General features: G+C 41.7%; 1 long non-coding RNA gene across 1 annotated transcript; it reads left to right on the forward strand.

Annotated features, from left to right (window-relative positions):
- The first annotated feature begins 21,106 nt into the window (after positions 1-21,106).
- LOC136942441 (uncharacterized) lies at positions 21,107-21,952 on the forward strand. Its single transcript, XR_010876597.1, has 3 exons — positions 21,107-21,502; positions 21,669-21,734; positions 21,852-21,952. It is a non-coding gene; the product is annotated as an uncharacterized lncRNA (long non-coding RNA).
- The last annotated feature ends 2,904 nt before the right edge of the window (positions 21,953-24,856 follow it).

Raw genomic sequence — 24,856 nt, forward strand, 5'->3', positions numbered from 1 at the left:
CACTGCAGCAGAGGCAGTGACCTGTTGGGATTACTCATTTAGAATGACAGGTGGGATGGAAAGGTGGAGAAATTAAACTAAATATGTATCCTGCCCTCTCCTGGTAGTAGATTAAAGCTCAAAAACACAAAAGGGATTTGTTAGATTTATATGATGCATGTTTTTACATTGAAAACATTAGGGTTGGCTGAAGTGTGTCTTAAGAGCCAAGGAAAGAAGGATTGTTTCTCAACATAGCAGCTCCAAAAATACTTCCTACTTTTAACAAATCATCTGTCATTGTATAGCAGACCTCCTTGGGAAGCATCATCTTCAGCAATGTTATGTTCTTTTCATTCACAGTAAATGCTTCTGTGGTGGCCTTTACATTCAGTATTTTAGGATTATAGCCTCTATATTGTAGCCCTACAGTACATCAGATCCATAATGGTGTGTTTATCTCTTTCTGTTACCATCGTCTGCTGTTGTCATATGCCAGTGACCGAGTGAAGACCTTGTCCATACCATAATTAATATTTCAGTGCATATGGTTTTCCCCAGCTCAGTGATAATTTAGAGGCAGAACTGCTGAGGTCATTTCATGGTTAAACTAAGGATGGTACCGTAAGAGCAGAGCTTGAATGCAGCAGACATACATTATTAAAAACTCCAGGTCATGAGCAAACTCACATCCTATCAAAAATGAGAGAAAGCTAGTGATGCCTGTGACTCCTGTTTGAACTTGTGATGGGGATACAAGCCATTAAAGGTTCAATAGTTCTTGCCTTGTGTTCCAATGCATGTTTGTGGCTGTGAGCCTGTGTTTCCCCCCCCAAATAATGGTCTACATGAAGCCTTTTAACAAAGGTCCATGATAATTAGCCCATTCAAAATGACTGGAGACTTCACCTTAGCGTGCATAATTCTGAGTATTCCATAATTAATTGCTCTTACAGAGTTCAAACTGAGCACCTAACTTGCACATAAAAGAGCTGACATTTTCTATTTACAATAGAATTTTAACTCCAGATGTGACAATCCCCATTTAAACCTTTATCAAAGCATTTCTTCGAAAATAAGAATGAACTTGCAAATAACAAAGCTACAAAAGTCCACAGAGAGGCTCCAGCAGGACAGTGTGAGAGGGTAAGGGCCATGCAGCATTTCCAAAGCCTGCTCCCAGTGTAGCGGTAGCACAGAAAAGAACAGCACACAACATTAACTCAGGGACTTAATGCTCATGATATCAGTTTGGTGTGCTGTGTGGGTCATTGCATATTTTAATAGCAGGGAATTATGGCTATGTTGGCAGCAGCTCTCCACTCCCGGCTGTCATCCATTTTTAATGCAGCTGTGTCCCCTGGTTACCCAGGCACAATAGGCCATATCATTCCACCTCGCATGCTTGTCTACATCAGAGATATGAAAGAGGGGTGAATTATTTGACCTTAAATCAGTGTTGTGATACTCTGTTTTTCATTCCAGCTCTTGACATAATGGTGTTTTCTTTCACCAAATGTATCTAGGTACAAATCAACTACACATGCAAGCATTGAGTCAAATTCTAAATAATTAATTAAAACAGAAATGAAATAGCAAGATGAAAAATTGCTGAAAACTATGAAAACTGACTGCAGTTGTCATTTCTATAAAGCCACAGAGGTATTGTCCTTGTCCAAATTTAAAAGACACAATGAAAGATGGCCTGGCCATACTGTACAGTGCCGTGCCCCAAATGCCCTCACCCTGGCAACAGTCAGGGTGAGGTTATACAGAGCCTCTAAACTCATAGAACTGGAGTGCTGGTTCAACGTCAATCACAGTAATGTCAGCTGACAAACTGGTGAGGGTGGTGACAGGGCAAGGTTACGTGTCACGGAACGCTCATGGCCAGCTTGGGGACCAGATCTGCCAGTGCTCACATCAGAATGGCAACGTTATCCTGTATGAACTAAGGGGTTCCCTGAGGGCTGTTGTTTGGGATCCAAGCTACCCCTGTCGCAATCTTTATACCCCCTCAAAGTGGATTGCTTTCCTAAGACCCTGGGGTTGGCCTTGTTAGCTATAAGCCTTTCTTGCCTACAACTCTGCCCTGAACTCCAAACACACACAGCACCCAAAACCAAGCTCCAGAACACTCTACCACTTGCCAAATTTAGCAGCAAGGGTTTGATGCAAGATGCTTCTCAAGCCAGTGTAGATCATAACCTTTCACATCTTGAGCTAAACCGATCTCGGCAGATAAACACATTTAACCTTGCATCTGACACACAATGGCCAATTACATTTTGAATACACTGCTGCCAAATGACTCCAGGCTACAAGAAAGGAGACGGAAGGAGATGTCAAATTTTTGGGTTTGTTCATTTATACAAGTTTCCACACATCGGATTCCTTCAAATTTTATAAATAACTTTATTCTTTGTTGTATGTAACAGGGGTTGCCAGAACGTTAAGATTGCAAAAGACAGGATCTGTCTGGAAAATAATACACTTTTGATTACTGTTGTTCTCTGGATGAGGGAAGTCTCTGCACAAAGAAAGAATGGCACACACAGTGATGGTGTGATACTGGACAACCAAGAACCTGGGAAACCTGGTAAATCAGTAATATCAACACACCACCTGCCACCATCACAACATGTGGGCAAGTTGAACGTTGGGGTAACACAGAGTGTTGTGATGTTCAGTTGGTTTGAATCTTCCTCTGGAAATGTAATGATGGATTGTCGACTGAGGCCTCTTCTGAGTTATGAATCACGTTCACCTGGGCAGATGACGTTTAATCAATAAACTTCTGACCTGTTGCCATGACCCTGAGCTGCGAAGATTAATTTTGTTTTCCCACACCGACTCCTCAAGAACCCCACTGATCTCAGCAGCCAACCCCAAGCAGATCGTCAACTCACCCGTGGTTTGTGTCCACAACCACCAATCATATGAAATAACAGTCTTCTGCTCCATTTTCTACAATACAAATAATCAGATTATGGTTTGAGTGCTCTAAGCAGTGTAATGAGGCCAGTGTCTATGAAGAAACATCAATACAAATCATTCATTTTACTGGTCATAAAACGTCTTGTGTTTTAATGTAAATAGCATTGAGACAGAACAGCTAAAAAGTGGACAATGCTGAAATACCATTTCCAATTCTACAGAATAAATATTGTAAGATATCAATTTAATTAATTAACTATACCTATTTACAGGCTTAGATTAGAGCAAATATACAATACACTGTATGTTGTGCAATACAAGTACAGTAGCAGTTATGCTGTAGGCATTAATGTTCATTATGTTCGACAAATCCCCTGATTGTCAGAAGTCAGAACAACCCTCTACATAACAGGATCCCCCTTTTTAGACCCTGGTTGGTGGATAATCTTTTCTATGGACCCACACACCAAGGCTCAGGTTTCTGGGTCTGTTTTAAGGGCCACCACTGCCATCTACTGATCCAGCCAGACACTCTTCAGCCTCTTACACTATATACAGTATTGTATATAGTAACAGCAAATCAAAGCTTTTCTATACTTGGTTTGAATACTATAAATAAACTCCATAGCATAATTCCATACCAGTAAATTTGATAGCATGATGTGAATTACAGTAAACCATAGGACAATGTTCTGTCATTATAAAGTCAGGAAGATCCTCAAGGACTTCCAAAAAGATAAGACATTGAATGTAATAATGATGATCATTCTTTTAAATGGTGTATCATTGTGCTGTAGTATGCAATGTAGAACACAATAATACAGTCATAGTCAGAAATGTCCTCACATCAATCATTCAAGTAATTTAATATTCCATCAATGTTCTGAATTATAGAACACAATGCTGTATTTGTTATTCTTAACAAATGTGTACCTAATGTACAAAGTTGAATCACTACCTCAATTTCTCTTTCTCTTTCTTATTGTCTTTCCTTCCCTCTTTCCTTCACTCCCTCCATCCCTCCCTCAGTGTCAGTTGAACAAGCTGCTCAGTGGCCCTGAAACACAACGTGTTATCCCGCTTCGGTGATCATAGCTCAGCGTTGAGCCCTGAATGTGATGTAAATGATATGATACATCGCTCTAAGGCAAAATTTACATTTTCCAGCACAGAGGTTTACTGAGACTATGAAACGTCTGTAATGTTTCATTTCATGTGACCCTGCAGGTAATGCCGTACTAAAGACATTCCTGGAAATCTTTATTTTTTAAGAAATAAGTCAGGGTTTGTTTACATCAGTCTATTAAAAACACCAACGATGTATCTAATCAGAGACTCAAGCAGTTGATTGTAAGGTTCATTGGCCAAAAATCACTGAAGGGAAGTTTGTTTTGAGCCTGCTTTACTGTCAAGTTAAAGGAGTCAACGGGAGGTCACTTGCCATTTCCAGCTGGCTGCAAATGAATTTTATATGGAGAGAGGAACACTGAAATATACATGAGTACTATGCATCAGCATTTAGCCCTTATCATGCGTAGACCTCATACTGCATCTGACATTAAGGATGGTAAGATGAACTATATTGTAGCCTACACTGTACATAAGACCCATTGCCTTCAATAGAAAATACACACATGCTGCATCTTTTCAGGCATGAAATGTGAGACAAGCTTTGACCTAGTTGACAGCTTGTTCACAAATTAGGTCATGCAGTTAAAGTACTGTAATCTGCCTCTGAATGCACATATGCCTAATTTCTAGGGGGAACAGGGTATATGAAAAGAAATTTGAGATGATGTGGTAAGGAGCACCATTTGCCTGAAATCATGCTATATTTTTCTCCAGGCAATGCCGGCAAGAAATAGAGGCATGTCTTACAGTAGGTCACACAGTAGCCCTGTTAAGTGTGTTGAGCTCATATTGCGTAGATGCGCAATACTATTTACGAGCAAATTCTATGTTCAAATACATCTTGACACTTTTCTTCATATTGCCTTTCTAATATGTTTTGCTGTAAATACTTGATTCCAGCATAGAGAGGCAGTGTCTTCCTACAAAAACGATTTATGTTAACCCCCTATAGCTTGCTTACTTCTGCATTGCTGCATCCACACAAACAATCCTGAGTACTTGGTGACACTGATGAACTCTACATTGACTTGCTGTCTTTGCTGTCTTCTGTAAACAATATGATTCTACCACAGAAAGGGATCCGTTGAGCAGCCAAACCTTCCTACTGTACGTTGGTGCTGTAAACCAACAGTCGTATTCCTTCCAGCAATATCTGTAATCCAGATTAGACTGCATGCAAACTGATCTGATGCTGTACATGTCTTTCGTAAATAATATTTCCGTAGGCTACAACAATTCTGGCAAAGAAATATTGCTTTGTTACGTATCAGGAAATGTTTAATTCTTAATCCCATATGATAATGCCAATGTATTCTGACAAATTTAACATACTGATTGTTATCAAGTAGGCTATAATACCTCAGCAGAGTGCTTATAGTAAAATCCCTTAACAATGGAAACATGAAAAAACCTGGATTGTTACATACAAATATTATTTTCCAATTTAAATTTTTAAGCTCTTTTGTAAGGGGACCAACATTTCAGGAATTGACTGATTTGATTATGGGACTATCAGGAATATAACTCCACAGGGTGACATCATAGTGACAGTTCTATTCAATCCTGCATACTTTATTTCTGTACATTTACCTTAAACTATGGCTGAAAATATCATGTATTATTTCAGCCATAGTTTAATAGTAAACCACCACTGATTAAGGGCCTATAATACGAAACAAGATTTGGGGTTAGCGATAGGGTTGCCACCCGTCCCTTAACCCTTGTGTTATCTTCGGGTCATTCTGACCCATCAGTCATTGTGACCCACCGTCGTATTGCGACAAATTGACCTCATACAAAAACAAAGTGAAGCATTTTCTTTTAACTGTCGGGCTGTCTCAGACCCCCCACATTGGAATGGTTAAAAGAAAATTATTTTTATTTGTTTTTGTATTGGGTGAAATTGGGTAAACACAACGATGGTTCGTTATGAACCTTTGGGTCATGTGACCCGAAGGCAGCACGAGGGTTAAAATACGTAATCGTCCAGTATTTGGGAATAAAATAGTGCGTCCCGTTTTGAATCAATACGGAACGGGTTTTGTCCCGTATTTTCAGAGTTGTCTTCAACGCAGCATCCCATGTAAATCATCCCACCCGCATTCTGTGAAGACTCGTCCTATTGTACCCCTGATTGGGTAATACTTGCTGCCATCATTGGTTTGATCGGTTGGTTTCAGGGTCACGGCCAATCAGAGTCAGAGGAGGGCGGGTTTCTTGGCAGAGAGTATCTCGAGCTGCTTGCCAGGCGTAATAAGAAGTACACTTATAAAAGGAAGTAGGCTTGACATGCTCCAATACTGCACACTACTACTTCTGGTCCACTGATGTTATCATGTTCATGGAAGATCCTTTGCAAGTCTCCTGCACTATATATATTTTTTCCCAATATACCTTTTTGAGTATCAAAGCATTTGTTTAATTTGAAGTTAATAAGTTATGGATCTGTTCATAAAATATGGTTCACATCTCACAAGTTCCTCCAAAAGACTATTTTTTGTGGTCTCACTGTCAAACTTGGTTGGCCTATGTTTATTATCGTCATAGTAGCTGTGTATTCAGCTATGACGATATGACCACTTGAGTTGTGATAGAGAGAGACTGAGTGCATCTGTCCCCCCCCCCCCCCCCCCCACGGCAGGGGTCCATTATTTTTCTGTATTGAAGGTGGCAACCCTAGTTAGCGAGGTAACTTCTGATTTAACCCTGGATTTTCAGAGTCACAACGGTGGTTCACGTTTTACCAGGGTAGATCACCATGGTAACTTATGCTGCACACCTATCCTGCTCCGGAGCAGGTTGCGTTCGAGATAACAAACCAACACATGAAAGTCAGTGTTGCCCAAAAATTCTCTGAAATGTGGTTAAAAGTCACTAGATTACGTGATGTCATATTACGTCAACCTTTAGATCTGTAAATAGGCCCCTGGTCCCTTCCCAAGGGAACACAAACATCAAGGTAAACATCAGGGCCCTGTACTACTAAGCAAGTTCAACTCGCCTGGGATCAATTCTCGTTATCTTGCTTCACCGAGCCTAACAATTGCAATTCAACCTCCAACCCAGGTTGCTCAAATTGAGCAATGAGCGTGTTCACATAAAAAGGTGCGTGTTTGCTAAATATGACCAATTACAAACATGAGATGTGTTCGACTTCATGCAGCGCCGGCGGCACCGACAGCCGGCTGGCTGACTTGAAGCAGTGAATGTTGGTTAGACATAGCTGAGGCTAGGTATGCCATCAAAGTACCGTGAGATCGATTCGAGAACTGCCGGCTGTGTAGCCGAGCGCATTTTCTCGAGAGCAACTGCACGGGTTAATGACGACACAACCATTTCAAAATCAACAACTTTGACGCGTGTTTTGTATTTATTCTGACACCTTCAATTTCTCCACTGCCCCCACTACGTCGCTATGTCTGCCATTATGTGGATAGCTTTGTATATAAGTCTATGGGGTAGCTCGATAAGAAGGCAGCTATCTATAACTATCTAGCCTCACCATTATGTCATGCCGGTATTATCATCTAGTGAGACCGGAAGTGAAGCCACACCATTCAAGACATTACCCATACCTTTGGATTTACTGCTTCAAATTGAAAATTGAGGCGATCCTTCGATTAAAGTCAAGTTTCTTAACGCGTTTTCAATATTGCCAATTAAAAGTTGCAATTAACCTACTAGTTCCCAGACCAAGACCCATTCAACATGGTACACAATACCCAAACCCAGATATCATAATAGTATGTAATTCTTCAATATTAAATCAAACCACTATACTATAACCACTCGACTCGTTTTAATGACAAGTCGGTGACAAAACGGGTTTGGCTGTTCAGGTCTCTGCCAATACAGCCCAAGACTGACTGAAATAGCCACACTGTTGATGTCCTTTTATTATTTTCCCCATTGATAGCTAGCCAGCAACTAGCCAGTTCACACTGCAGTGACGTGAACGGCGCGACAACATGCTGGAGCCAGGCTAATCGCTTGTGTGGCGCATTGTGGGTAGCGACGCAACGCAATCCAATCGATTACAGTTGAGATTTTCTAAACTTTATGCAAATGAGGAGCGATTTTCGCTAGCGATGGCCAATCAGAGTGTTTTCTTGTTTCTCATAACAACCATGGTAAACATTTCTATCTTTCAGTTTCAAGATGGAGGAGAAACTAATTGCTTGTGTGGCTGCATATCCAGTCCTGTATGATATGTCTCTGTTTTTGTACAAAGACATTAATAAAAAGAATGAGGCCTGGCGCAGGGTTGCCGACTTTGTCGGTGCTCCTGGTGGGTTTTTTGTACTTTCAAATTCAGTCTCTCGTCACATTACGTAACTTCGTTCTGTGGTAACTAGCCTAGCTAGCCCGGCTGGAACTCCCTAGTCTATCGACAGATTAGCAGAGACTTCGAGTAATATAACAAAACGTTTTTACACGTCAACGTGTATGTCCTTTAAACATTTTTGTATTTTGTGTAGCCTACAAGTTGTATTTTGATTGATATTGCGAGTAAGTAAACCCAAGTCTGCACACTTTGCCATGACATTATACAAACTACAATATTGAGTTTAGAGAACTACAACTCTGCATTAATCTGTCTGACACGCCCCCGAGCGTGGTGCACTGTGGGAAGGCGAGTGATGGCAAGTGATTCGTGTCGCTGCAATGTGAACGCACCGTTAGCCTACAGTTGCCGACTTGGAAGACGTAGGGGTGGCAGCGATTGTCTGCTTTGCAGGCGTAGCGATATAGCGGTGGCAGTGATGGTTAGCTTTGCAGACGGCTTACAGCACGTGTCCACTACAGCGTTTTTTAACGCTCTGCACCGCTTGCCTTTTCACAGTACACCACGCTCGGGGGGCGTGTTAGACAAGTTAATACAGAGTTGTCGTTTTCTAAGGTCACTGTTGTAGTCATGGCCAAGAGTGCAGACTTGGGTTCATGTACACACAATATCGATCAAAATACCACATTTAAACAACATTTGTGTAAAAATACAGAATTTTTACTAGTGCAAGATTACAGTAGAATACATGTTATGCCACCGGTCACTCAACCAGTCGTTTGTATTCTGGGCTAGCAAGCTAGCAGTGGCACAGAACAGGCACGTATGAGACGAGACTGAATTTAAAAGTATAAAAACACACTAGGGACACTGACAACGTCGGCAACCCTGCACCATGTATTATTAGTTTAATGTAATCTTTAAATTCAGGCTTGTCACATTACGTAACTTTGTTCTGAACAGAACTGGGTGTGCAGAAACATTCGATAAGTTTCTCCTCCATCTTGAATTGTAAAACCTAGAAATGTTTACCAACAGTGGCTCTGGGTTTTTTGGAGTCCCTGGTGGGGGTGCTGGAAAGCGCTCCTCCCGGAGATGCCCTCGTCCTCCTGGGGGACTTCAATGCTCATGTGGGCAACGACAGTGAGACCTAGAGGGGCGTGATTGGGAGGAACGGCCCCCTGATCTGAACCCGAGCGGTGTTTTGTTGTTGGACTTCTGTGCTAGACACGGCTTGTCCATAACGAACACCATGTTCAAGCATAAGGGTGTTCATATGTGCACTTGGCACCAAGACACCCGAGGTCTCAGTTCGATGATCGACTTTGTAATCGTCTCGTCGGACCTGAGGCCGAATGTCTTGGACACTCGGGTGAGGAGAGGGGCGGAGCTGTCAACTGATCACCACCTGGTGGTGAGTTGGCTACGATGGTGGGGGAGGACGCCGGTCAGGCGTCCCAGCAGACCCTCACATTACGTTTGGGCCTGCCCGGAACGGCTGGCAGAATCCCCTGTCAGAAGGAGCTTCTACTCCAACCTCCGGGAGAGCTTCGATCATGTCTCGGGGGAATGGGCCATGTTCCGGGCCTCCATTGTTGAGGCAGCTGACCGGAGCTGCGGCCGCAAGGTGGTCGGTGCATGTCGCAGCGGTAACCCTCGAACCCGGTGGCGGACGCCGGAGGTGAGGGATGCCGTCAAGCTGAAGAAAGAGGCCTATCGGACTTTATTGGCTGGTAGGACTCCAGAGGCAGCTGATGTGTACCGGCAGGCCAAGCGGAATGCGGCTTTGGCGGTCGCGGAGGCAAATACCCGGGCGTGGGAGGAGTTCGGCGAGGCCATGGAGAGCGACTTCCGATGTCCTGGATCGGTGGAAGGAATACTTTGAATACCTCCTTAATTCCACCAACACGCTTTCCGACGTGGAGGCAGAGTCTGGGGACATTGAGGGGGGGCCCTTCTATCTCTGGGGCTGAGGTCGCCGAGGTGGTTAAAAAGCTCTGCGGTGGCAGGGCCCCTGGGGTGGATGAGGTCCGCCCGGAGGTCCTTAAGGCTCTGGATGTTGTAGGGATGTCTTGGTTGACACGACTCTGCAACATCGCGTGGACATTGGGGACGGTGCCTATGGACTCGCAGACCGGGGTGGTGGTTCCCCTCTTTAAAAAGGGGGACCGGAGGGTGTGCTCCAACTTTAGGGGGATCACACTACTCAGCCTCCCTGGGAAAGTCTATTCAGGGGTTCTGGAGAGGAGGGTCCGTCGGATTGTCGAACCTCGGATTCAGGAGGAGCAATGTGGTTTTCGTCCTGGCCGTGGAACTGTGGACCAGCTTTACACCCTCGGCAGGGTCCTGGAGGGTGCATGGGAGTTCACCCAACCAGTCTACACATGTTTTGTGGATTTGGAAAAGGCATTCGACCGTGTCCCTTAGGGGCTCATGTGGGGGGTGCTCCGGGAATATGGGGTACCGGATTCCCTGATCGGGGCTGTCCGGTCCCTGTCCGGAGCATTGCAAGTTGGATTTTCTCAATTTTACGTAAATGATGAGCATGAAAACGCTAGCGTTGGCCAATCGGATTGGTTTCTTGTAACGTAGCAACTGTTGTCGTGGTCGTCATCTGCCGCTTGTCCGGGGGTCGGATCACGGGGGCAGCAACCTAAGCAGGGAGGCCCAGACTTCCCTCTCCCCGGCCACTCCCACCAGCTCTTCCCACTCCCACCAGCGATTTCATTGAAAATGAATTGAAAGCCGATGCCCCACGCCGCCCGCTCCACTGTAGAGGACACGCACCATTACAAGTCACAGGAACTAATGCAATGTTTACAAAGGTAACTTATACGTCGCAGCTATCAAAGTCCTCACACGTACTATGTCGCCGGCATCACTCCCATTGGGAACCAAGGCAGAAACGACACAGACATTGTCGGCAAAGCTTGTCTACATTGTATGCTTTTTGGCCGTGCGAGGGCACTTGTCACCCCCCATACAGGTAGCTCCCTGTAGCACAGGTGCTGGACACCCGGTGTTATCGCCCAACTGGTTTCCAGACTAACTGGTTTCCGTAAGCATCCCAGCTGTGCGTTCACTTAACTGCAGCAGCTGCCGTCTGCCTCGATCACCAGATTCGTCACAAATTCACAAACATTACTGACGATTTTCAAGTAGCATCTCATATTTGCTGCTCTAGGCTAATGCTGGGTACACACTTAAGTATTTTTTTAATCTTAAAAATTCTAGAAATGTGTGAGACCTCAAACATGAGGACTAAAAAATCTTAGATTGAACTGTTTTGCTCCTATAGTGTGGTGTTTGTCCTCGGGATTCCGGGCGGCTCCGACGTTCTTCCGAGCAAGTTCGGTCACTCTTAACACACCTCACACGAAGGAAAAATCTGATAAAATAATCTGTAGATAATCGGGACATTACCTAGGATTGTCGGATTATCTTGTGGTGTGTACCCAGCATAAGAAAATAAAACCTTTGCAAGTTCGCATAAGTGGGATTCGATCGCACTAGAGAAAAAACACATCATTTTGTTAGTCCGCTGCTTCAGAATGCTAGCTATTCAAGTTCATAGAACAACTAGAGAGGGTACAATTTCTGGGGAAATTATAGGGTGTGCTTGCGTCGGTTGCACAGGGGTCAGTTTTTTAATGACATTTTTACAACTGATATTTCTAGATATTTTATATAAAAATTAGTGGTGGGCCGTTATCGGCGATAACGCGTGTTAACGCGCTGCGACTCTTATCGGCGATAAAAAAAATATCGCCGTTAATCTATTCTCAAAGTTGGGTTAGGAGCTGGGAGATTGAGATTTTCTCAACTTTATGTAAATGAGGAACGATTTTCGCTAGCGATGGCCAATCGGAGTGTTTTCTTGTTTCTCGTAACATAGCAACCATGGTAAACATTTCTAGCTTTCTAGATTTCAAGGTGGAGGAGAAACTAAAGGGGAAGAGGCCCCGGGGAAGACCCAGGACACGCTGGAGGGACTATGTCTCTCGGCTGGCCTGGGAACGCCTCGGGGTCCCCGAGGAAGAGCTGGTGGAATTGGCTGGGGAGAGGAAAGTCTGGGCCTCCCTGCTTAGGTTGCTGCCCCCGCGACCCGACCCCCGGACAAGCGGAAGATGATGGATGGATGGAGAAACTAATCGTTTGTGTGGCTGCTTACCCAGTCCTGTACGATACATAGCTGTATTCGTACAGATGTTAATTTCATTTAAACGATGCATGGCGCAAGGTTGCCGAAGTTGTTGGTGCATGTACTTTCAAATTCAGTCTAGTCACATTACGTAACTTCATTCTGTGGTAACTAGCTAGCTAGCCTGGCTGGAACTCCCTACTGTATCGTATCGACAGATTAGCAGAGACTTCGAGTAATATAATAAAACGTTTTTTACACATGTCAACGTGTATGTCTATTAAAGTTTTGTATTTTGTATACAAGTTGTATTTTGATTGATGTTGCGAGTACGTAAACCCAAGTCTGCACACTTGGCCATGACAACTACAACAGTGACTTTAGAGAACTACATTCTACATTAATCTGTTTGAAACGCCCCAAGCGTGGTGAACTGTGGGAAGGCGCCTTATCAAGATTACAGTGAGATTAATCTAGATTTAAAAAAATAATCTATGCCCACCACTAATAAAAATGTATAGGGCCTACTTATTATTTATAAAGATTACATAGATTTAAAAGCATCTTTTTTTTGCTGCTCATTTACGTAAGCAAAGGCAGCAATCGCTATCGAATCAACAGACGTGCAATTTAGCTAGCAGGGGAATAATACAGATCACCAGTTAACTTAATTTAAATTAGCAAGAATATAGACTAACACAATAACAGGCTTAAATTAACTGACAAGTTAGCTATACGACTTCTCAAAGACGCACAATCTCAACTGCGGTGTGAAGCGCGTATCCAAGCTATTCTCCGACATGCACTCTAACAATCACATAGACGTCCTAAAATTTTGTACAGCCCTATTTCTGATACCATGGCAGCAGAAATGTAGTCGTGGCGGGCCGCCACGGCAAAATAAACATAGGAAACACTAACGTGCAAGGTCCCATCCTCTATTTGACAACCATATCCATCCATGTTGACAAAAAGCAGCTACCTTATTGGTGTAGAAGGATCACGTGTCGAACCGTGCCACCAAAATCCTATTAAGCTCTGAAGAAACTAGTTCTGCATAAAACATAGACGCATCGACAATCGACTGGAATTTCAGCGACAAACATTTTTTTGGTAGCTTAGCAGGACTTGTTATTTTTTATGAGCTAAAGATTGTGTAGATGCCAGACTGTGGAGCGGGTTGAAACGATAACATGGTTCACCTTACGGCCTATTTGAAGATTATTCTACGACGTTACCGGCAGTAGAAGATGGAATCACGATTCAAACAGTACCATCTGCTAACTAAAAATATGCCCCCAAAAACGTAAATAAGCTTGACATTTATTTAGTGGAAAATCGCTCATTCATAAAAAGCTCACAGGTAGTGATCATTGTCAGTAACAACGCAAAATGCAATATAGCCCTGTGTGGAGAAGCTGCCCCGGTAAATTCTACTACAGTACGGTACTAGACTACTGCTGTGTTCGTCTTGGTAGCAATTGCGTTGGTTGAATTGATTTAACGTTCCGTTGTACGGTTTAGGCTGAAATTAATAATTTTCATGAACAGATTGACAAAGTTTAGGCTGTGGCAATGAAGTTCAGGTTAGTAGTCAGATAGTTTCACCTATTGAAAGACTTTTGATTTAAGTAAGGGGAGTGCCGAACATGTTCTGTCGCCGTTTGACTTCCTAAACAGCTGTGTACATGTTTTTGTTGTGTGTCTCGCATAGGCTACAGCGTTGCAGTGAGCAACACTGGTTTGAAACCACACGTAATGATAATTTCATGAAACAAATCGTTTACTTGTAATGTAATGTCATAATAAATCTTACAACGAAAATTTATTTGTGAGGAATGTTTATTTTAACGATTGAAAATGGAATCGTGAAATCGTTGGCTGAGCGGTGAGGGAGTCGGGCTAGTAATCCGAGGGTTGCCAGTTCGATTCCCGGTCATGCCAACTGACGTTGTGTCCTTGGGCAAGGCACTTCACCCTACTTGCCTCGGGGGAATGTCCCTGTACTTACTGTAAGTCGCTCTGGATAAGAGCGACTGCTAAATGACTAAATGTAAATGAAAAGAGATGCATCATAGACCACTGTAGTATGTGTTGCCCGGGCAACAGAGGCTAATGTCATGATGCTAATGCTTCAGTGAAATAGTAGACTACCGTTTCCGAAAGTAGATGTGGGCCTACTTCCTTAATAATATCAGCTAATATTGTACATTACATTTCACAATTGTGTTTCACATCACAAAGTAAAACTATAGAGGATACAATTTCTGGGGAAATTGTAGGGTGTGCTTGCTTGCGTCGGTTGCACAGGGGTCTGTATATTTTATATAAAAATGCATGGGGGATACTTATTATTTATAAAGATTACATAGATTTAAAAGCATCTTTTTTTTGCTGCTCATTTACAACTCAAACTACGAGTGAAGTGTAGAATGAAATATGATGTCTTCTCATTTCCCCTGCAAGAGGCAGCTGACAGGCTGAATCAAAACGAATACATTTGGCAGACCGGTGTAAAAATGGACCTAATCTCTATGACTTAAACGTCCTTTTAAGTTTTCCCTTCTCGTGATATTTTCAGGAATTTAGCCTACTCATATTGCATTCATTCATGAATAAAGAACCCCCTTTGAAGATTATTCTACGACGTTAGAATCGCGATTCAAACAGTACCATCTGCTAACTGAAAATATGCCCCCCAAAACGTAAATAAGCTTGACATTTATTTAGTGGAAAATCGCTCATTCATAAAAAGCTCACTGGTAGCGATCATTGTCAGTAACAACGCAAAATGCGATATAGCCCTGTGTGGAGAAGCTGCTCCGGTAAATTGTACTACTACGGTACAGTACTAGACTACTGCTGTGTTAGTCTTGGTAGCGATTGCGTTGGTTGAATTGGATTTAACGTTCCGTTGTACGGTTTAGGCTGAAATTAATTATTTTCATGAACAGATTGACAACGTTTAGGCTGTGGCAATGAAGTTCAGGTTAGTAGTTAGATAGACTTTTGATTTAAGTAAGGGGAGTGCCGAACATGTTCTGTCGCCGTTTGACTTCCTAAACAGCTGTGTACTGTAGCTAGATGTTTTTGTAGTGTGTCTCGCGTAAGCTACAGCATTGCAGTGAGCTACACTGGTTTGAAACCACAGGTAATGGTAATTTCACCAACAAATCGTTTACTAATGTCAGAATAAATCCTACAACAAAAATGTATGTGAGGAATGTTTATTTTAACGATTGAAAACAGATACATCATAGACCACTGTAGTATGTCTTGCCCGGGCAACACAGGCTAATGTCATGATGCTAATACTTCAGTGAAATAGTAGACTACTGTTTCCGAAAGTAGATGTACTTCCTTAATAATATCAGCTTATATTGTACATTACACATCACAATTGTGTGTCATATCACAAAGTAAAATGAGTAAATAGTTATCACCCTGGCCTCTTTGCTTGCATTTTTTTTTTGCTGCTCATTTACAACTGAAAATACGAGTGAAGTGTAGAATGAAATAGATGTCTTCTAATTTCACCTGCAAGAGGCAGCCTCATCGTTGAATCAAAACGAATAAATTTGGCAGACCGGTGTTAAAATTGACCTAATCTCTATGACTTAAACGTCCTTTTAAGTTTTTCCCTTCTCGTGATATTTTAAGGAATTTAGCCTACTCATATTGCATTCATTCATGAATAAAGAACCCCCTTTGAAGATTATTGTACGACGTTACCGGCAGTAGAAGATGGAATCGCGATTCTAACAGTACCATCTGCTAACTGAAAATATGCCCCCAAAAACGTAAATAAGCTTGACATTTATTTAGTGGAAAATCGCTTTCATAAAAAGCTCACTGGTAGCGATCATTGTCAGTAACAACGCAAAATGCGATATAAGGGGAGTGCCGAACATGTTCTGTCGCCGTTTGACTTCCTACAGCTGTGTAGATGTTTTTGTAGTGTCTCGCGTAGGCTACAGCGTTGCAGTGTGCTACACTGGTTTGAAACCACAGGTAATGATAATTTCACCCACAAATCGTTTACTTGTAATGTCATAATAAATCCTACAACGAAAATGTATTTGTGAGGAATGTTTATTTTAACGATTGAAAACAGATGCATCATAGACCACTGTAGTATGTGTTGCCCGGGCAACAGAGGCTAATGTCATGATGCTAATACTTCAGTGAAATAGTAGACTACTGTTTCCGAAAGTAGATGTACTTCCTTAATAATATCAGCTTATACTGTACATTACACATGACAATTGTGTGTCATATCACAAAGTAAAATGAGTAAATAGTTATCACCCTGGCCTCTTTGCTTGTGGCGTTTCTGCAGCTGCCTTGCAGTAAAGCTATAGTTAGCCTAGCTATCCCCCAAGTTAACAGATGCGAAACGAATGTTCTGCCAAAGGTAGTCACGCGTGTTTTCGTGACGTTAGTGACGTTAGTAACGTCAGTGACTGTGGCTAGCAAATTAGCCACCGTTAGCTTCACTTTTTGCCACAAAAACTTAACTTCAGCCTAAACCATGCAACGGAACGTAAATTCCAATAGAAGCAACTCAATCTCTACCAAGACGAAACTTTTGACACCTACTTTGTCTATGTAGGCCAAATATTGACTGAGTTTTAGGGGGGCAAAAAGAATAATAATAATATATATGTGAGAGAACAAAGGTTGTGCCCTTGCCGAAGGCAAAGCACACCCAATGAGTAAATCACCCTGGCCTCTTTGCTTGTGGCGTTTCTGCAGCTCCCTTGCAGTAAAGCAGTTAGCCTAGCTATCTCACAGAAGTTAACAACAGAGAATGTCTAATATAAACAGGCTATGTTAACGAGCTGATAAACTAATATTCTGCTAGAGGTAGTCACGCGATATTTCGTGACGTTAGTGACGTCAGTAGCGTCAGTGACTGTGGCTAGCAAGTTAGCCACCGTTAGCTTCACTTTTGCTACAAAAACTTAATTAAAACCTAAACCGTGCAACGGAACATAAATCCCAATAGAAACAACGCAATTGTGACCAAGACGAGCCTTTTGACATTGACGTCGTCTATGTAGTCCAAATATTGACTGAGCCTTAGGGGCGCGAAAATAAACAATAATAATAATAAATATATATGTGAGAGAACAAAGGTTGTGCTCTTGACGAAGGCAAGCACACCCAAATATTCTTTCAGTCACGTATTTATTAACTACCTTAAGGTTGGCCAATTGGCATTCAGGCAACATTTTGTTTTGGGTTCATCGAAAAAAAACTGGTTCCGTGGGCACACCAGACAATACCCGAATGTAGGCTAATCACGTATTTGGGGTTGTCTCAAGGCAATAGCCATATTTACCACGATACCACAGCCCCTTATGACAATATTACAAATTAATACTAATGCTGGCTACACACCACAGGATAATCGGCCGATTTCCCCCCCGACAATCCTAGGTATTGTCCCGATTATCTTGATGGTTCTACAGATTATTTTATCAGATTTTCCCTTGGTGTGAGTTGTGTTAAGAGCGACCGAACCTGCTTAGAAGAATGTCGGAGCCGCACCGATTGCGAATCCTGATGTGTGAGGGGAACCCCGGGTACAAACCCGCGCATGCTCTGGAGATTATCACTTGAAACGAAACAATATCCAATCAGAAAGCAAGCTGAGAGGAGGAAGCATAACAAACGCAGTCATGGCGCAGCACAGTTACATCTGCCATGTTTATTCTTAAGTCTTGAGAGATATTGCGATATTTCCTGTGTTCACAGTCGGGACACTGGTTGAAAATCAGTTTGAGTGTGGTGTGCTGTCTTTGTTACATCATGGCACACCGCACACTATAAAAGCAAAACGGTTAAATCTAGGATTTTTTTGTCCTCATGTTTGTGGTCTCTCACATTTTTCAATCTTATAAGATTGAAAAAATATTTGTGTGTGTACCCAGCATTAGATTGTCGCAGCCCAAAATCATCCCAATGGCCAATAAAACCAGCCCCAAAACCAGCCCAATATCAGAACTCAAAATATGCCCCTGCCAAACCATTTACTTGTTTTTAAAGTCCAACAGCATTGCTTTCATTGCCAAATGTATTGTAATATCTACAAAGTAACACCAAATGTTTAGTATGCCAGCATTAAAAGCAGTTTTCAGCAGGTTTTCTCAGGAGACTGAGAGCATTAGGCATGTGTGCATACGCACAGCAGTGCGTGTGTGTATGTGGGCGTGTCCCATGTCCATGTGTGTACGTGCTGATCTGGAGTCAGTTTGGTAGGATTTGGGTATAAATAAATTATTTCATTTAAAATATCGATTTTTATTTAAAGATATTCATGTAATTTGCATGCAAAATAGGTCTACCCGAACCAGTGGACAAACAATTCAACCCGCGGCAACACTTCAAAAGTAGCCCAATTCCGCAGGAAAACCGCGAACCTGGCAACACTGAACACAGTGCTTGATAAGTCTCAAACTATTTAAGACTTTGTGATCAATGTCTATGTTCTGTAAAGCACTTATCTGCCCAAGTACTTCTACAAAATCTTCAATGTGTGCCAAAATGATGTCCCCTGACAAGCCAAGCTGATCAATTGAATCTACTAAGGCCAGCAGGCCATCTCTAACACCACTTAGGCTATATGTCTTCCATCATCTCTCGAATCCAGGTGTCCCTATCTACTTTCGATCTTGTGCAGCTGCTTTGGTCTGAAGATAACCACGCCCCTCTCGCTTGCATGTAGCATTGGAAAAAAATACAGCACAGAAATAAATGTGGTGTTAGGAAATATATGTGGCATTAGTAAATAAGTCTAAAAAAATATATAAATGTGGCATTAGGAAATAAAAGTCAAAAAACTTCATTTTGAAAAAAGTTAATGTATTTATTTAGGGAGGTAAATTGATTCAGCTATATATTTATATGATGCTATATTTATATATTTATTGGCATCTTTTTTTAATTTCAGGGTTTATTTCATAGCTATATATATTTATTTGTGTAGTTATCTATTTATTTACCTATTTATTTAATTTGGACTAAAACGGCGTTCCATATTAGTCTGCCTCTTCATTAACGGAAAGACTATGTTTAGTTGAGTTCTGGCTATAGGCCTAATACATGAAATGAAAAATTTCAGTACACTGGTTCGGCAAGTTCTAATGCAAAAACAATACAATTTGCGACCATGCAGTTTGTCAGCGATAAAGTAAGCAAACAGCGCTTGATCGGACATGACTGACGTCAACCATAGACTTATATTTAGTAGACACAGCTTCTTTTCTCTTCCAAGGTGGCGTCCCCATTAATTTTTATGAAAAGTGCTCAGTGGCGCACACATTCCGGTTCGTCCGGTCTTGCGCAGAACAGTGGCTCGCCTTTTTCCTAGCTACTAGACTCTTGCAAGCTTGCAACTAGCTGTACACATCATACTTCGCGAGCGTGTGAGCTAAGGCATTGCAGTGGCAGATTGGGGTACAAGTCCGATCAAGAAACATATACCGTATTTCTTCGAATAAACACTGCAGCGTTTATTAAATAACGTTCATTTTTGGTGCAGCGTTTATTCGAGGGCGGCATTAAATTAGTAAGAGAGATTTCGTGAATTGTAGCTGTAGTGCAGCCATAGACAACTTTGTTGCTGGCATTGTGACAAATGAATCATGCAGCTAAAAACGCAGGTTTCATTTACTACCGCTGACCTCCTTGTCCATTCTTTGTTTGTCTATGAGTGCGGCAACTCCCTTTCTCATTGGCTATCAATTAGGTGTGCGTTGGTAGTTCAACTGTGTCAAATACAAGTGTTCTACATTGTGTAGACATCAGAAGCAGCATGCCTAAACATTCACACGTCAACTTTCAAACAGAAAGCTGTGCAGAAAGTTATGTACATGTGTAATAAATACTGGGGTTGAATTTAACCAATTAAATAACAGTTTTTAGATTTTTTTGGTGCAGCGTTTATTCGAGGGCGGCGTTTATTACACAACGTTCATTTTTGGTGCAGCGTTTATTCAAGGGTGGCGTTTATTCAAGGGCGACGTTTATATACGGTACATCATGTGAACTTTACGAAAATCAATGTTATTAGTACTGTATAGTATTCCTTTCACTTGGTTTTTAGAAATATAGGCCTATTCTAGATGGACATACATTCTACATATGACTCAGACTCACCAAATATCCGTTCTTTTTGCTTCTGTTTTTAGTATGACAGCTTAAGTATTGTGTCGGATTAAAGAAACTGTAAACTTGAATAACTGTCTCCGTCGTTGTTCTAGCTTGATCGGCAAAGCAAGCTAAATTAAATAAGCCTATAAATATGTTACTATTATTATGATGATGAATGTTGCTTTACTATTACTAGCTTACAGTTATTGTTAATGCCTTCATTGTGGTTTTAACTGGCATAACGTTACATAACCATATTGTGGTTATCAGACATGATTTATTCATTTTCGTCTTTGCTCCAGAAGACGTCAGCAATCTATAATGACGCCTTAACATGCCACGATATCACTTATTATACCATGGTCTGGGTTAATACTCGATTCTGATTGGCTGCAGGGGTGTTCATTATCATAGACATATATACATAGACGCCCCATTGTCTGCGTCAGAACTTTGCTGCGACGTGCCAACTCGCCGCCATCTTGGGGAGGTAATGACTCGCCTGTAAACAAACGCAAGTGAACGGTGGAGCTGCGGCTTTTCTGGTTAAAAAGCACTTTAGCGTTTACATTTCTTAACCGATTCCGTTGAGTCGTTTATATATTCAAGGGTTTATGATCTACGTGTGGAGTACCAAAAAAAGTTTTGTCTCCATGTTACTTAGAATCTCGATAGTTAGATATTTTCCTGCAGTAGTGAATATTGTACGATTACGGCTCAGAACAAGATGAACTAGAATCAGAGTGTAAGTAGCTAGTGCTAATGTGAATCGCGTATGGTTATGTATAAAACAATTCTGGTGTCTTGAATTGGACAATAAAGTTAACGTTAGCTAACTTCAACTTTGTCTTTGGACCAGTTTATCATCGGAGGTAAGGAGAGAATGTAAATTTTCTGCACAAAGCCATACAACTTTATCATTTACTACTAATACCTTTATTATCAACCACTTAAGTAATGCTAATTAATGTACACTACTTCGTTAGTGTAACTGATATTTATGCTCACCTAGAAGCAATATTGTCTGTACTATTTCAGTGAAGTGGAGGAGTTTGATAGGGGGATATCTAAACAATTGTGCACAAAAGGGAGACAATTCAACTAGTAAGTAGTGCTGTTACCGACTTCACAATCTGGGGTTTGAATATTGAAGGGCCAGGAAAAGTCAAATATCCATAATGTTTTTTTATATTTGTTTTTCTTGCTTCTGTCTCATTGAAGGATGGAGTTATATGGAGGTCGATATGGAGGTCTAGATGGAGTGATATGGAGGGGTGATTGTCATTGTGACAATTCTTCAAAATAAACAATGTATATCTTGAATCTGCCCTGAGAGTCAACCTTGTGTCTTGCCTCTCTAACATTACACATTTGTGGTTGAAATTGAGTGACTGCAAAAGCCATAGTAAATAGAATAGAATATAACTTAACTTTTCCAGAACTTTGTGGTGTCAGACACATACAAAATGTAGCATGCACACAGGCACGTGCAGTATTTACAGGTTCACTTTGAAATACTGAAAATAAATCTAAACTATCGAAATAGTGCTTCTTTAACTACTAATAATTGACCATCATTGAGAAAAAATTGAACAAAATCTGCAAATAGCCTACAAATCAAATCGTGCTTTTCTATATTTTGTTTCAAATATGTTTATTGAGAAACATATCCTTTAGCAGTGACATTGACAATTATGTTTCCTTTTCAAAAAACAGTAATTTCATAAACAAAAATAGAGTAGACAAATGTAAACAAACATCAAACACCTGCTTTCTATATTTTTATAACAAGTCAAATATACACATTCAAATATATTATATCTTAATTTAAAGCAGCAATACAGAGTTCTGTTCCAAAACTCGTAGGCTAACTAATTAGATTATATATAAAAGGATATGGAAGAATCCAAGCTTGGATCTTCCTGAACTGGCTAGAACCCTTGGAACAGGACACTTTTGCCAAGTTTTTTTCGTGAGTTGCCACTCTGTAATTTCAGAGTGCTGAGTTTGGCAATGTGGTGCAGCCTGAGTTTGTGGAATACAGACACAACTAAAGATAATAGCGAAAAGTGATGATTGTCTATCCCAAATTGTGTTTCCTCAATGTGCTCCTTGAGAAGAAACACATCATCTGTGCCAATTTCTGCTCGGACAAACTGCTGTATTACAGAAACACTGACAGCTTTCCCCGATGATGCCTGTCGAATATACCGCTCTGCTGACCTGATCACCTTCACTGTTCCTTCTGAAGGAATCATCAGCCCTCCTCTGTTTTTTAGGGTGAGCAAATGGTAGCTCTGATCGAATGATGCGCGTGCAGCATCTGTCACCAGGCTAGCACGGCATACACCACATGACAGCTTCCTCAGTATCTGACGAACCACAAACCCCGATATGTAGACTAATGCGTTTTCCACAAGGCCACCAAAGCGGGTTGGTAGGTAGCTGTGGTCAGAGATAAGTGCAGAGACGTTCAAGAAGGGCAATGGAAGCTCTTCAGTTTCAGAGGCAGAGGACATCTCAACAGCCGATAGGGACACGGTGTCATCCTGTGCTGCCACGTTGCCCGAAGTGCTCGGAGAGACACCGCATCGGACCATGAGACGGCGGAAGATGCTCTGGAACTGGCCTGCCGAGGGATTGTTATTCCAGCCCCCTAAAAAACAAACACACACACACAGACCCACACAACACTTAATACAGATTACTAGAATACTTTTTTGTAAAGAACATTTATAAACTTCTGAAATCCTTACCTGATGCTCTGATTGAGTTGAAGAGGAGCTCCAAGTGATCCTGGCTGAACCGATACGTGCAGATGTATCGCTGACATTGTAGCAGCTCAGGACACATCAACATCAGGGTGTCAATATTGATAACGAACCCCATGACAGACAGGTGCCTTCAAAAGAAACAATATGATTGTCAATATGATCCTGGCTAACCAAAATAGTAAGTAAGTAAGTAAGACTTTATTTATATAGCAAATTTCATACAAGAATTGTAGCTCAAGGTGCTTTACATAAAATCAATAAAAACAATAATACAAGTGATAAACAATTCAAACAATAGCTCCAAAGAGCACCAAGTAATTTTGCTCATTGAAAGTTGTAAATGGACATTTCCATTTTCCACATGTATGAACTGAAAAACACTGAGCATAAAGGAATTTCAACAGAAACAAAACAGCAGACAGCAAAAAGATCAGAACAAGAGAACAGAGCATCATATGAACGGAAGTGTTGCAATTTAAAAGACCTCTTTGATCGATGAAGAGGTGTTCCATCCATCAGCAACAAACTGAGCAAGTATTCCCTGCCTCTCAACAAGAGTTCTTTACTCTTTGTCCAGTTCAAAGAACTCAGGGGAGCTTTGAATCCTTTGGCACAGGGATTGCGGCTGTTCATTACATCAAAGAGGCTGTCAATCATCTAAAAGGAAATGTTTTGAAAATAAAAATAATTCATGATTTGTAGCATTGCCAGTACACTTTGATAAGAAACGATGTTTGAATGTAGTCTTACCTCAATGAATTCAGCCGTTGCCTGACAGAGTGTAAAGCGTGGATAGCCAATGTCCCTCAGTGTTCGCAGAGCTACTGTCACAGAGCGACTCAGCGTCTGTGCAGCCAGGGACACCTTCATTTTCTGTGAGTCAAAATGGACATGCTTGTCGGTGACCCTGTTGGCAGCATGCAGTCCGTTTTTGGTTTGCACATCATTCAAGTGAACAATGTAGCTCCAGTTTATGAGGCCAGTGGTGCTTCGTATTGGACTGTACGCCTGTAACATGTTTCGTGCCAGCTTTAACATATGGCAAGCGTCCATCATTACAAACACCCTCTCACCAGTCACTGGATGTGGGAAAAATGTTTGTAAAGGCTCACAAGGGTCTGCCTTTAGCTGGCACCCAAGCTGATTACACATGCTGATATTGGAGGCATGCCCATCCATTGTCACACACATGACCCTTATTTCACGCTCATGCAGTGCCTCCAACGCATGAACCAGCAGGACCTTCTGTGTGTCAGGGGACACAGACTTGGTGAGGTAATAGGCAATTGGAGCCTTCCAATGGCCTTGTAGGCCAACCACCATTAACACGAGGGCCTCAGTGGCAACATCAGTCTCATTTATGCCATCCCCCATATCCACAAATCCAGACATCTTCTGGGTATGCGGATTATACTGGACATGCTTTTTGATGGCCATGGCATCCAACATGAG

This window comes from Osmerus mordax, chromosome 4, assembly GCF_038355195.1.
Source record: "Osmerus mordax isolate fOsmMor3 chromosome 4, fOsmMor3.pri, whole genome shotgun sequence".
Classification (NCBI taxonomy): domain Eukaryota; kingdom Metazoa; phylum Chordata; class Actinopteri; order Osmeriformes; family Osmeridae; genus Osmerus; species Osmerus mordax.